Source organism: Bombus terrestris, unplaced genomic scaffold, assembly GCF_910591885.1.
Source record: "Bombus terrestris unplaced genomic scaffold, iyBomTerr1.2, whole genome shotgun sequence".
NCBI classification, from domain to species: domain Eukaryota; kingdom Metazoa; phylum Arthropoda; class Insecta; order Hymenoptera; family Apidae; genus Bombus; species Bombus terrestris.
The window spans coordinates 748,255-765,319 of NW_025963554.1; positions in this window are offsets into that span (position 1 = coordinate 748,255).

The following is a 17,065-nucleotide window of genomic DNA, read 5'->3' on the forward strand; positions in this document are numbered from 1 at the left end:
TATAACGTAATACTATATAACGTTATACGTTATAACGAAATACTATATAACGTTATACGTTATAACGTAATGCAATATAACGTTATACTTTGTATAGTGATAGTATATAATGTTACACGGTATATAGTAATACTATGTAACGTCATACGTTATAACGTAGTGCTGTATAGCATTACACGTTGTATAGTAATATTATACAATGTTATACGGTATATAGTAATATTATGTAACGTCATACGTTATAAGGTAATAGTATACAACGTCATACGTCATAACGTAATGCAATATAACGTTATACGTTGTATAGTGATAGTATATAATGTTACACGGTATATAGTAATATTATGTAACGTCATACGTTATAACATAGTGCTGTATATCATTACACGTTGTATAGTAATAGTATACAATGTTATACGGTATATAGTAATATTATGTAACGTCATATGTTATAAGGTAATAGTATATAACGTCATACGTTATAACGTAATGCAATATAACGTTATACGTTGTATAGTGATAGTATATAATGTTATACGGTATATAGTAATATTATGTAACGTCATACGTTATAACGTAATGCAATAAAACGTTACACGTTGTATAGTAATAGTATATAACGTTATAACTATTACTATACAACATTACTATAACTACACGTTGTATAGTAATAGTATATAACGTTATACGTTATAGCGTAATGGCATATAACGTTATATGTTATAACGTAGTCCTATATAACGTTACACGTTGTATAGTAATAGTATACAATGTTATACGGTATATAGTAAAATTATGTAACGTCATACGTTATAACGTAGTACTATATAACGTTGTACGTTATAACGTAATACTATATAACGTTACACGTTGTATAGTAATATTATGTAACGTCATACGTTACAACGTAGTGCTATATATGATTACACGTTGTATATATATATTATACAATGTTATACGGTATATAGTAATATTATGTAACGTCATACGTTATAAGGTAATAGTATACAACGTCATACGTTATAACGTAGTGCTATATATCATTACATAGTAATGTTACATTGTATAGTAATATTATACGATGTTATACGGTATATAGTAACATTATGTAACTTCATACGTTATAAGGTAATAGTATACAACCGCATACGTCATAACCTAATGCAATATAACGTTATACGTTGTATAGTGATAGTATATAATGTTACACGGTATATAGTAATATTATGTAACGTCATACGTTATAACGTAGTGCTGTATATCATTACACGTTGTATAGTAATAGTATACAATGTTATACGGTATATAGTAATATTATGTAATGTCATACGTTATAAGGTAATAGTATATAACGTCATACGTTATAACGTAATGCAATATAACGTTATACGTTGTATAGTGATAGTATATAATGTTACACGGTATATAGTAATATTATGTAACGTCATACGTTATAACGTAATGCAATAAAACGTTACACGTTGTATAGTAATAGTATATAACGTTATAACTATTACTATACAACATTACTATAACTACACGTTGTATAGTAATAGTATATAATGTTATACGTTATAGCGTAATGGTGTATAACGTTATACGTTATAACGTAGTGCTCTTTAACATTACACGTTGTATAGTAATAGTACACAATGTTATCCGGTATATAGTAATATTATGTTACGTCATACGTTATAACGTAGTGCGATATATCATTACACGTTGTATAGTAATAGTACACAATGTTATACGGTATATAGTAATATTATGTAACCTCATACGTTGTAAGGTAATAGTATATAACGTCATACGTTATAACGTTATGCAATATAACGTTATACGTTGTATAGTGATAGTATATAATGTTATCCGGTATATAGTATTATTATGTAACGTCATACGTTACAACGTAGTGCTATATATGATTACACGTTGTATATATATATTATACAATGTTATACGGTATATAGTAATATTATGTAACGTCATACGTTATAAGGTAATAGTATACAACGTCATACGTCATAACCTAATGCAATATAACGTTACACGTTGTATAGTGATAGTATATAATGTTACACGGTATATAGTAATATTATGTAACGTCATACGTTATAACGTAGCGCTATATATCATTACACGTTGTATAGTAATAGCACACAATGTTATCCGGTATATAGTATTATTATGTAACGTCATACGTTACAACGTAGTGCTATATATGATTACACGTTGTATATATATATTATACAATGTTATACGGTATATAGTAATATTATGTAACGTCATACGTTATAAGGTAATAGTATACAACGTCATACATTATAACGTAGTGCTATATATCATTACATAGTAATGTTACATTGTATAGTAATATTATACAATGTTATACGGTATATAGTAACAGTATGTAACTTCATACGTTATAAGGTAATAGTATACAACCGCATACGTCACAACCTAATGCAATATAACGTTATACGTTGTATAGTGATAGTATATAATGTTACACGGTATATAGTAATATTATGCAACATCATACGTTATAACGTAGTGCTGTATATCATTACACGTTGTATAGTAATAGTATACAATGTTATACGGTATATAGTAATATTATGTAATGTCATACGTTATAAGGTAATAGTATATAACGTCATACGTTATAACGTAATGCAATATAACGTTATACGTTGTATAGTGATAGTATATAATGTTACACGGTATATAGTAATATTATGTAACGTCATACGTTATAACGTAATGCAATAAAACGTTACACGTTGTATAGTAATAGTATATAACGTTATAACTATTACTATACAACATTACTATAACTAGACGTTGTATAGTAATAGTATATAATGTTATACGTTATAGCGTAATGGTGTATAACGTTATACGTTATAACGTAGTGCTCTTTAACATTACACGTTGTATAGTAATAGTACACAATGTTATCCGGTATATAGTAATATTATGTTACGTCATACGTTATAACGTAGTGCGATATATCATTACACGTTGTATAGTAATAGTACACAATGTTATACGGTATATAGTAATATTATGTAACGTCATACGTTATAAGGTAATAGTATATAACGTCATACGTTATAACGTTATGCAATATAACGTTATACGTTGTATAGTGATAGTATATAATGTTATCCGGTATATAGTATTATTATGTAACGTCATACGTTACAACGTAGTGCTATATATGATTACACGTTGTATATATATATTATACAATGTTATACGGTATATAGTAATATTATGTAACGTCATACGTTATAAGGTAATAGTATACAACGTCATACGTCATAACCTAATGCAATATAACGTTATACGTTGTATAGTGATAGTATATAATGTTACACGGTATATAGTAATATTATGTAACGTCATACGTTATAACGTAGCGCTGTATATCATTACACGTTGTATAGTAATAGCACACAATGTTATCCGGTATATAGTATTATTATGTAACGTCATACGTTACAACGTAGTGCTATATATGATTACACGTTGTATATATATATTATACAATGTTATACGGTATATAGTAATATTATGTAACGTCATACGTTATAAGGTAATAGTATACAACGTCATACGTTATAACGTAGTGCTATATATCATTACATAGTAATGTTACATTGTATAGTAATATTATACAATGTTATACGGTATATAGTAACAGTATGTAACTTCATACGTTATAAGGTAATAGTATACAACCGCATACGTCACAACCTAATGCAATATAACGTTATACGTTGTATAGTGATAGTATATAATGTTACACGGTATATAGTAATATTATGTAACGTCATACGTTATAACGTAGTGCTGTATATCATTACACGTTGTATAGTAATAGTATACAATGTTATACGGTATATAGTAATATTATGTAACGTCATACGTTATAAGGTAATAGTATATAACGTCATACGTTATAACGTAATGCAATATAACGTTATACGTTGTATAGTGATAGTATATAATGTTACACGGTATATAGTAATATTATGTAACGTCATACGTTATAACGTAGTACTATATAACGTCATTCGTAATAACGAAGTACTATATAACGTTATACGTTATAACGAAATACTATGTAACGTCATACGTTATAAGGTAATAGTATATAACGTCATACGTTATAACGTAATGCAATATAACGTTACACGTTGTATAGTGATAGTATATAATGTTATACGGTATATAGTAATATTATGTAACGTCATACGTTATAAGGTAATAGTATACAACGTCATACGTTATAACGTAGTGCTATATATCATTACACGTTGTATAGTAATATTATACAATGTTATACGGTATATAGTAACATTATGTAACTTCATACGTTATAAGGTAATAGTATACAACGTCATACGTCATAACCTAATGCAATAAAACGTTATACGTTGTATAGTGATAGTATATAATGTTACACGGTATATAGTAACATTATGTAACGTCATACGTTATAACGTAGTGCTATATATCATTACACGTTGTATAGTAATAGCACACAATGTTATCCGGTATATAGTATTATTATGTAACGTCATACGTTACAACGTAGTGCTATATATGATTACACGTTGTATATATATATTATACAATGTTATACGGTATATAGTAATATTATGTAACGTCATACGTTATAAGGTAATAGTATACAACGTCATACGTTATAACGTAGTGCTATATATCATTACATAGTAATGTTACATTGTATAGTAATATTATACAATGTTATACGGTACATAGTAACATTATGTAACTTCATACGTTATAAGGTAATAGTATACAACCGCATACGTCATAACCTAATGCAATATAACGTTATACGTTGTATAGTGATAGTATATAATGTTACACGGTATATAGTAATATTATGTAACGTCATACGTTATAACGTAGCGCTGTATATCATTACACGTTGTATAGTAATAGTATACAATGTTATACGGTATATAGTAATATTATGTAACGTCATACGTTATAAGGTAATAGTATATAACGTCATACGTTATAACGTAATGCAATATAACGTTATACGTTGTATAGTGATAGTATATAATGTTACACGGTATATAGTAATATTATGTAACGTCATACGTTATAACGTAGTACTATATAACGTCATTCGTAATAACGAAGTACTATATAACGTTATACGTTATAACGAAATACTATGTAACGTCATACGTTATAAGGTAATAGTATATGACGTCATACGTTATAACGTAATGCAATATAACGTTACAGGTTGTATAGTGATAGTATATAATGTTATACGGTATATAGTAATATTATGTAACGTCATACGTTATAACGTAATGCAGTAAAAAGTTACACGTTGTATACTAATAGTATATAATGTTATACGTTATAGCGTAATGGTATATAACGTTATACGTTATAACGTAGTGCTTTATAACATTGCACGTTGTATAGTAATAGTATACAATGTTATACGGTATATAGTAAAATTATGTAACGTCATACGTTATATCGTAGTACTGTATAACGTTGTACGTTATAACGTAATACTATATAACGTTATACGTTATAACGAAATACTATATAACGTTATACGTTATAACGTAATGCAATATAACGTTATACTTTGTATAGTGATAGTATATAATGTTACACGGTATATAGTAATACTATGTAACGTCATACGTTATAACGTAGTGCTGTATAGCATTACACGTTGTATAGTAATATTATACAATGTTATACGGTATATAGTAATATTATGTAACGTCATACGTTATAAGGTAATAGTATACAACGTCATACGTCATAACGTAATACAATATAACGTTATACGTTGTATAGTGATAGTATATAATGTTACACGGTATATAGTAATATTATGTAACGTCATACGTTATAACATAGTGCTGTATATCATTACACGTTGTATAGTAATAGTATACAATGTTATACGGTATATAGTAATATTATGTAACGTCATATGTTATAAGGTAATAGTATATAACGTCATACGTTATAACGTAATGCAATATAACGTTATACGTTGTATAGTGATAGTATATAATGTTATACGGTATATAGTAATATTATGTAACGTCATACGTTATAACGTAATGCAATAAAACGTTACACGTTGTATAGTAATAGTATATAACGTTATAACTATTACTATACAACATTACTATAACTACACGTTGTATAGTAATAGTATATAACGTTATACGTTATAGCGCAATGGCATATAACGTTATATGTTATAACGTAGTCCTATATAACGTTACACGTTGTATAGTAATAGTATACAATGTTATACGGTATATAGTAAAATTATGTAACGTCATACGTTATAACGTAGTACTATATAACGTTGTACGTTATAACGTAATACTATATAACGTTACACGTTGTATAGTAAAATTATGTAACGTCATACGTTATAACGTAGTACTATATAACGTCATTCGTTATAACGAAGTACTATATAACGTTATACGTTATGACGAAATACTATACAACGTTATACGTTATAACGTAATAGTCTATAACGTCATACGTTATAACGTAATAGTCTATAACGTCATACGTTATAACGTAATAGTCTATAACGTCATACGTTATAACGTAATAGTCTATAACGTCATACGTTATAACGTAATGCTATATATCGTTACACGTTGTATAGTAATAGTATACAATGTTATACGGTATATATTAATATTATGTAACGTCATACGTTATAACGTAGTGCTATATATCATTAGACGTTGTATCGTAATAATATACAATGTTATACGGTATATAGTAATAGTATATAACGTCATACGTTATAACGTAATGCAATATAACGTTACACGTTGTATAGTGATCGTATATAATGTTATACGGTATATAGTAATATTATGTAACGTCATACGTTATAACGTAATGCAATAAAACGTTACACGTTGTATACTAATAGTATATAATGTTATTCGTTATAGCGTAATGGTATATAACGTTATACGTTATAACGTAGTGCTCTTTAACATTGCACGTTGTATAGTAATAGTATACAATGTTATACGGTATATAGTAAAATTATGTAACGTCATACGTTATAACGTAGTAATATATAACGTTGTACGTTATAACGTAATACTATATAACGTTATACGTTATAACGCAATACTATATAACGTTTTACGTTATAACGTAATGCAATATAACGTTATACGTTTTATAGTGATAGTATATAATGTTACACGGTATATAGTAATATTATGTAACGTCATACGTTATAACGTAATGCAATAAAACGTTACACGTTGTATAGTAATAGTATATAACGTTATAACTATTACTATACAACATTACTATAACTACACGTTGTATAGTAATAGTATATAATGTTATACGTTATAGCGTAATGGTATATAACGTTATACGTTATAACGTAGCGCTATATATCATTACACGTTGTACAGTAATAGTACACAATGTTATCCGGTATATAGTATTATTATGTAACGTCATACGCTACAACGTAGTGCTATATATGATTACACGTTGTATATATATATTATACAATGTTATACGGTATATAGTAATATTATGTAACGTCATACGTTATAAGGTAATAGTATACAACGTCATACGTTATAACGTAGTGCTATATATCATTACATAGTAATGTTACATTGTATAGTAATATTATACAATGTTATACGGTATATAGTAACAGTATGTAACTTCATACGTTATAAGGTAATAGTATACAACCGCATACGTCACAACCTAATGCAATATAACGTTATACGTTGTATAGTGATAGTATATAATGTTACACGGTATATAGTAATATTATGTAACGTCATACGTTATAACGTAGTGCTGTATATCATTACACGTTGTATAGTAATAGTATACAATGTTATACGGTATATAGTAATATTATGTAACGTCATACGTTATAAGGTAATAGTATATAACGTCATACGTTATAACGTAATGCAATATAACGTTATACGTTGTATAGTGATAGTATATAATGTTACACGGTATATAGTAATATTATGTAACGTCATACGTTATAACGTAGTACTATATAACGTCATTCGTAATAACGAAGTACTATATAACGTTATACGTTATAACGAAATACTATGTAACGTCATACGTTATAAGGTAATAGTATATGACGTCATACGTTATAACGTAATGCAATATAACGTTACACGTTGTATAGTGATAGTATATAATGTTATACGGTATATAGTAATATTATGTAACGTCATACGTTATAAGGTAATAGTATACAACGTCATACGTTATAACGTAGTGCTATATATCATTACACGTTGTATAGTAATATTATACAATGTTATACGGTATATAGTAACATTATGTAACTTCATACGTTATAAGGTAATAGTATACAACGTCATACGTCATAACCTAATGCAATAAAACGTTATACGTTGTATAGTGATAGTATATAATGTTACACGGTATATAGTAACATTATGTAACGTCATACGTTATAACGTAGTGCTATATATCATTACACGTTGTATAGTAATAGCACACAATGTTATCCGGTATATAGTATTATTATGTAACGTCATACGTTACAACGTAGTGCTATATATGATTACACGTTGTATATATATATTATACAATGTTATACGGTATATAGTAATATTATGTAACGTCATACGTTATAAGGTAATAGTATACAACGTCATACGTTATAACGTAGTGCTATATATCATTACATAGTAATGTTACATTGTATAGTAATATTATACAATGTTATACGGTACATAGTAACATTATGTAACTTCATACGTTATAAGGTAATAGTATACAACCGCATACGTCATAACCTAATGCAATATAACGTTATACGTTGTATAGTGATAGTATATAATGTTACACGGTTTATAGTAATATTATGTAACGTCATACGTTATAACGTAGCGCTGTATATCATTACACGTTGTATAGTAATAGTATACAATGTTATACGGTATATAGTAATATTATGTAACGTCATACGTTATAAGGTAATAGTATATAACGTCATACGTTATAACGTAATGCAATATAACGTTATACGTTGTATAGTGATAGTATATAATGTTACACGGTATATAGTAATATTATGTAACGTCATACGTTATAACGTAGTACTATATAACGTCATTCGTAATAACGAAGTACTATATAACGTTATACGTTATAACGAAATACTATGTAACGTCATACGTTATAAGGTAATAGTATATGACGTCATACGTTATAACGTAATGCAATATAACGTTACAGGTTGTATAGTGATAGTATATAATGTTATACGGTATATAGTAATATTATGTAACGTCATACGTTATAACGTAATGCAGTAAAAAGTTACACGTTGTATACTAATAGTATATAATGTTATACGTTATAGCGTAATGGTATATAACGTTATACGTTATAACGTAGTGCTTTATAACATTGCACGTTGTATAGTAATAGTATACAATGTTATACGGTATATAGTAAAATTATGTAACGTCATACGTCATATCGTAGTACTGTATAACGTTGTACGTTATAACGTAATACTATATAACGTTATACGTTATAACGAAATACTATATAACGTTATACGTTATAACGTAATGCAATATAACGTTATACTTTGTATAGTGATAGTATATAATGTTACACGGTATATAGTAATACTATGTAACGTCATACGTTATAACGTAGTGCTGTATAGCATTGCACGTTGTATAGTAATATTATACAATGTTATACGGTATATAGTAATATTATGTAACGTCATACGTTATAAGGTAATAGTATACAACGTCATACGTCATAACGTAATACAATATAACGTTATACGTTGTATAGTGATAGTATATAATGTTACACGGTATATAGTAATATTGTGTAACGTCATACGTTATAACATAGTGCTGTATATCATTACACGTTGTATAGTAATAGTATACAATGTTATACGGTATATAGTAATATTATGTAACGTCATATGTTATAAGGTAATAGTATATAACGTCATACGTTATAACGTAATGCAATATAACGTTATACGTTGTATAGTGATAGTATATAATGTTATACGGTATATAGTAATATTATGTAACGTCATACGTTATAACGTAATGCAATAAAACGTTACACGTTGTATAGTAATAGTATATAACGTTATAACTATTACTATACAACATTACTATAACTACACGTTGTATAGTAATAGTATATAACGTTATACGTTATAGCGCAATGGCATATAACGTTATATGTTATAACGTAGTCCTATATAACGTTACACGTTGTATAGTAATAGTATACAATGTTATACGGTATATAGTAAAATTGTGTAACGTCATACGTTATAACGTAGTACTATATAACGTTGTACGTTATAACGTAATACTATATAACGTTACACGTTGTATAGTAAAATTATGTAACGTCATACGTTATAACGTAGTACTATATAACGTCATTCGTTATAACGAAGTACTATATAACGTTATACGTTATGACGAAATACTATACAACGTTATACGTTATAACGTAATAGTCTATAACGTCATACGTTATAACGTAATAGTCTATAACGTCATACGTTATAACGTAATAGTCTATAACGTCATACGTTATAACGTAATAGTCTATAACGTCATACGTTATAACGTAATGCTATATATCGTTACACGTTGTATAGTAATAGTATACAATGTTATACGGTATATATTAATATTATGTAACGTCATACGTTATAACGTAGTGCTATATATCATTAGACGTTGTATCGTAATAATATACAATGTTATACGGTATATAGTAATAGTATATAACGTCATACGTTATAACGTAATGCAATATAACGTTACACGTTGTATAGTGATCGTATATAATGTTATACGGTATATAGTAATATTATGTAACGTCATACGTTATAACGTAATGCAATAAAACGTTACACGTTGTATACTAATAGTATATAATGTTATTCGTTATAGCGTAATGGTATATAACGTTATACGTTATAACGTAGTGCTCTTTAACATTGCACGTTGTATAGTAATAGTATACAATGTTATACGGTATATAGTAAAATTATGTAACGTCATACGTTATAACGTAGTAATATATAACGTTGTACGTTATAACGTAATACTATATAACGTTATACGTTATAACGCAATACTATATAACGTTTTACGTTATAACGTAATGCAATATAACGTTATACGTTTTATAGTGATAGTATATAATGTTACACGGTATATAGTAATATTATGTAACGTCATACGTTATAACGTAATGCAATAAAACGTTACACGTTGTATAGTAATAGTATATAACGTTATAACTATTACTATACAACATTACTATAACTACACGTTGTATAGTAATAGTATATAATGTTATACGTTATAGCGTAATGGTATATAACGTTATACGTTATAACGTAGTGCTCTTTAACATTACACGTTGTACAGTAATAGTACACAATGTTATCCGGTATATAGTAATATTATGTTACGTCATACGTTATAACGTAGTGCGATATATCATTACACGTTGTATAGTAATAGTACACAATGCTATACGGTATATAGTAATATTATGTAACGTCATACGTTATAAGGTAATAGTATATAACCTCATACGTTATAACATTATGCAATATAACGTTACACGTTGTATAGTGATAGTATATAATGTTATACGGTATATAGTAATATTATGTAACGTCATACGTTATAACGTAATGCTATAAAACATTACACGTTGTATACTAATAGTATATAATGTTATACGTTATAGCGTAATGGTATATAACGTTATACGCTATAACGTAGTACTATATAACGTTGTACGTTATAACGTAATACTATATAACGTTACACGTTGTATAGTAAAGTTATGTAACGTCATACGTTATAACGTAGTACTATATAACGTCAATCGTTATAACGAAGTACTATATAACGTTATACGTTATGACGAAATACTATATAACGTTATACGTTATAACTTAATGCAATATAACGTTACACTTTGTATAGTGATAGTATATAATGTTATACGGTATGTAGTAATATTATGTAACGTCATACGTTATAACGTAATGCAATAAAACGTTATACGTTGTATAGTGATAGTATATAATGTTACTCGGTATATAGAAATATTATGTAACGTCATACGTTGTAACGTAGTGCTGTATATCATTACACGTTGTATAGTAATAGTATACAATGTTATACGGTATATAGTAATATTATGTAACGTCATACGTTATAAGGAAATAGTATATAACGTCATACGTTATGACGTAATGCAATATAACGTTACACGTTGTATAGTGATAGTATATAATGTTATACGGTAAATAGTAATATTATGTAACGTCATACGTTATAACGTAGTGCTATATATCATTACACGTTGTATATATATATTATACAATGTTATCCGGTATATAGTAATATTATGTAACGTCATACGTTATAACGTAGTGCTATATATCATTACACGTTGTATATATATATTATACAATGTTATACGGTATATAGTAATATTATGTAACGTCATACGTTATAAGGTAATAGTATACAACGTCATACGTTATAACGTAGTGCTATATAACATTACACGCTGTATAGTAATATTATACAATGTTATACGGTATATAGTAATATTATGTAACGTCATACGTGATAAGGTAATAGTATCCAACGTCATACGCCATAACGTAATGCAATATAACGTTATACGTTGTATAGTGATAGTATATAATATTACACGGTATATAGTAATATTATGAGACGTCATACGTTATAACGTAGTACTATATAACGTCATTCGTAATAACGAAGTACTATATAACGTTATACGTTATAACGAAATACTATATAACGTTATACGTTATAACGTAATAGTATATAACGTCATACGTTATAACTTAATGCAATATAACGTTACACTTTGTATAGTGATAGTATATAATGTTATACGGTATGTAGTAATATTATGTAACGTCATACGTTATAACGTAATGCAATAAAACGTTACACGTTGTATAGTAATAGTATATAACGTTATACGATATAGCGTAATGGTATATAACGTTATACGTTATAACGTAGTGCTATATAACGTTACACGTTGTATAGTAATAGTATACAATGTTATACGTTATATAGTAAAATTATGTAACGTCATACGTTATAACGTAGTACTATATAACGTCATTCGTTATAACGAAATACTATATAACGTTATACGTTATAACGAAATACTATATAACGTCATACGTTATAACGTAATGCAATATAACGTTACACGTTGTATAGTGATAGTATATAATGTTATACGGTATATAGTAATATTATGTAACGTCATACGTTATAAGGTAATAGTATATAACGTCATACGTTATGACGCAATGCAATATAACGTTACACGTTGTATAGAGATAGTATATAATGTTACACGGTATATAGTAATATTATGTAACGACATACGTTATAACGTAGTGCTGCATATCATTACACGTTGTATAGTAATAGTACACAATGTTATCCGGTATATAGTAATATTATGTAACGTCATACGTTATAACGTAGTGCTATATATCATTACACGTTGTATATATATATTATACAATGTTATACGGTATATAGTAATATTATGTAACGTCATACGTTATAAGGTAATAGTATACAAAGTCATACGTTATAACGTAGTGCTATATATCATTACACGTTGTATAGTAATATTATACAATGTTATACGGTATATAGTAATATTATGTAACGTCATACGTTATAAGGTAATAGTATACAACGTCATACGTCATAACGTAATGCAATATAACGTTATACGTTGTATAGTGATAGTATATAATGTTACACGGTATATAGTAATATTATGTAACGTCATACGTTATAACGTAGTACTATATAACGTCATTCGTTATAACGAAGTACTATATAACGTTATACGTTATAACGAAATACTATATAACGTTATACGTTATAACGTAATAGTATATAACGTCATACGTTATAACTTAATGCAATATAACGTTACACTTTGTATAGTGATAGTATATAATGTTATACGGTATATAGTAATATTATGTAACGTCATACGTTATAACGTAATGCAATAAAACGTTACACGTAGTATACTAATAGTATATAACGTTATAACTATTACTATACAACATTACTATAACTACACGTTGTATAGTAATAGTATACAATGTTATACGGTATATCGTAAAATTATGTAACGTCATACGTTATAACGTAGTACTATATAACGTTGTACGTTATAACGTAATACTATATAACGTCACCCGTTGTATAGTAGTAGTATATAACGTTATACGTTATAACGAAATACTATATAACGGTATACGTTATAACGTAATAGTATATAACGTCATACGTTATAACGTAATGCAATATAACTTTACACGTTTCATAGTGATAGTATATAATGTTATACGGTATATAGTAATATTATGTAACGTCATACGTTATGACGTAATGCAATATAACTTTACACGTTTCATAGTGATAGTATATAATGTTATACGTTATAGCGTAATGGTATATAACGTTATATGTTATAACGTAGTGCTACATAACGTTACACGTTGTATAGTAATAGTATATAACGTTATACGTTATAGCGTAATGGTATATAACGTTATACGTCAAAACGTAGTGCTATATAACGTTACACGTTGTATAGTAATAGTATACAATGTTATACGGTATATAGTAAAATTATGTAACGTCATACGTTATAACGTAGTACTATATAACGTTGTACGTTATAACGTAATACTATATAACGTTATACGTTATAACGAAATACTATATAATGATATACGTTATAACGTAATGCAATATAACGTTATACCTTGTATAGTGACACTATATAATGTTACACGGTATATAGTAATATTATGTAACGTCATACGTTTTATAGTAGCGCTGAATATCATTACACGTTGTATAGTAATAGTACACAATGTTATCCGGTATATAGTAATGTTATGTAACGTCATACGTTATAACGTAGTGCTATATATCATTACACGTTGTATAGTAATAGTACACAATGTTATCCGGTATATAGTTATATTATGTAACGTCATACGTTACAACGTAGTGCTATATATGATTACACGTTGTATATATATATTATACAATGTTATACGGTATATAGTAATATTATGTAACGTCATACGTTATATGGTAATATTATACAACGTCATACGTTATAACGTAGTGCTATATATCATTACACGTTGTATAGTAATATTATACAATGTTATACGGTATATAGTAACATTATGTAACTTCATACGTTATAAGGTAATAGTATACAACGTCATACGTCATAACCTAATGCAATATAACGTTATACGTTGTATAGTGATAGTATATAATGTTACACGGTATATAGTAATATTATGTAACGTCATACGTTATAACGTAGTACTATATAACGTCATTCGTAATAACGAAGTACTATATAACGTTATACGTTGTAACGAAATACTATATAACGTTATACGTTATAATGTAATAGTATATAACGTCATACGTTATAACTTAATGCAATATAACGTTACACTTTGTATAGTGATAGTATATAGAGTTATACGGTATATAGTAATATTATGTAACGTCATACGTTATAACGTAATGCAATAAAACGTTACACGTTCTATAGTAATAGTATATAACGTTATAACTATTACTATACAACATTACTATAACTACACGTTGTATAGTAATAGTATATAACGTTATACGATATAGCGTAATGGTATATAACGTTATACGTTATAACGTAGTGCTATATAACGTTACACGTTGTATAGTAATAGTATACAATGTTATACGTTATATAGTAAAATTATGTAACGTCATACGTTATATCGTAGTACTGTATAACGTTGTACGTTATAACGTAATACTGTATAACGTTATACGTTATAACGAAATAGTATATAACGTTATACGTTATAACGTAATGCAATATAACGTTATACTTTGTATAGTGATAGTATATAATGTTACACGGTATATAGTAATATTATGTAACGTCATACGTTATAACGTAGTGCTGTATATCTTTACACGTTGTATAGTAATAGTACACAATGTTATCCGGTATATAGTAATATTATGTAACGTCATACGTTATAACGTAGTGCTATATATCATTACACGTTGTATATATATATTATACAATGTTATACGGTATATAGTAATATTATGTAACGTCATGCGTTATAAGGTAATAGTATACAACGTCATACGTCATAACGTAATGCAATATAACGTTATACGTTGTATAGTGATAGTATATAATGTTACACGGTATATAGTAATATTATGTAACGTCATACGTTATAACGTAGTGCTGTATATCATTACACGTTGTATAGTAATAGTATACAATGTTATACGGTATATAGTAATATTATGTAACGTCATACGTTATAAGGTAATAGTATACAACGTCATACGTCATAACGTAATGCAATATAACGTTATACGTTGTATAGTGATAGTATATAATGTTACACGGTATATAGTAATATTATGTAACGTCATACGTTATAACGTAGTACTATATAACGTCATTCGTTATAACGAAGTACTATATAACGTTATACGTTATAACGAAATACTATATAACGTTATACGTTATAACGTAATAGTATATAACGTCATACGTTATAACTTAATGCAATATAACGTTACACTTTGTATAGTGATAGTATATAATGTTATACGGTATATAGTAATATTATGTAACGTCATACGTTATAGCGTAATGCAATAAAACGTTACACGTTGTATACTAATAGTATATAACGTTATAACTATTACTATACAACATTACTATAACTACACGTTGTATAGTAATAGTATACAATGTTATACGGTATATCGTAAAATTATGTAACGTCATACGTTATAACGTA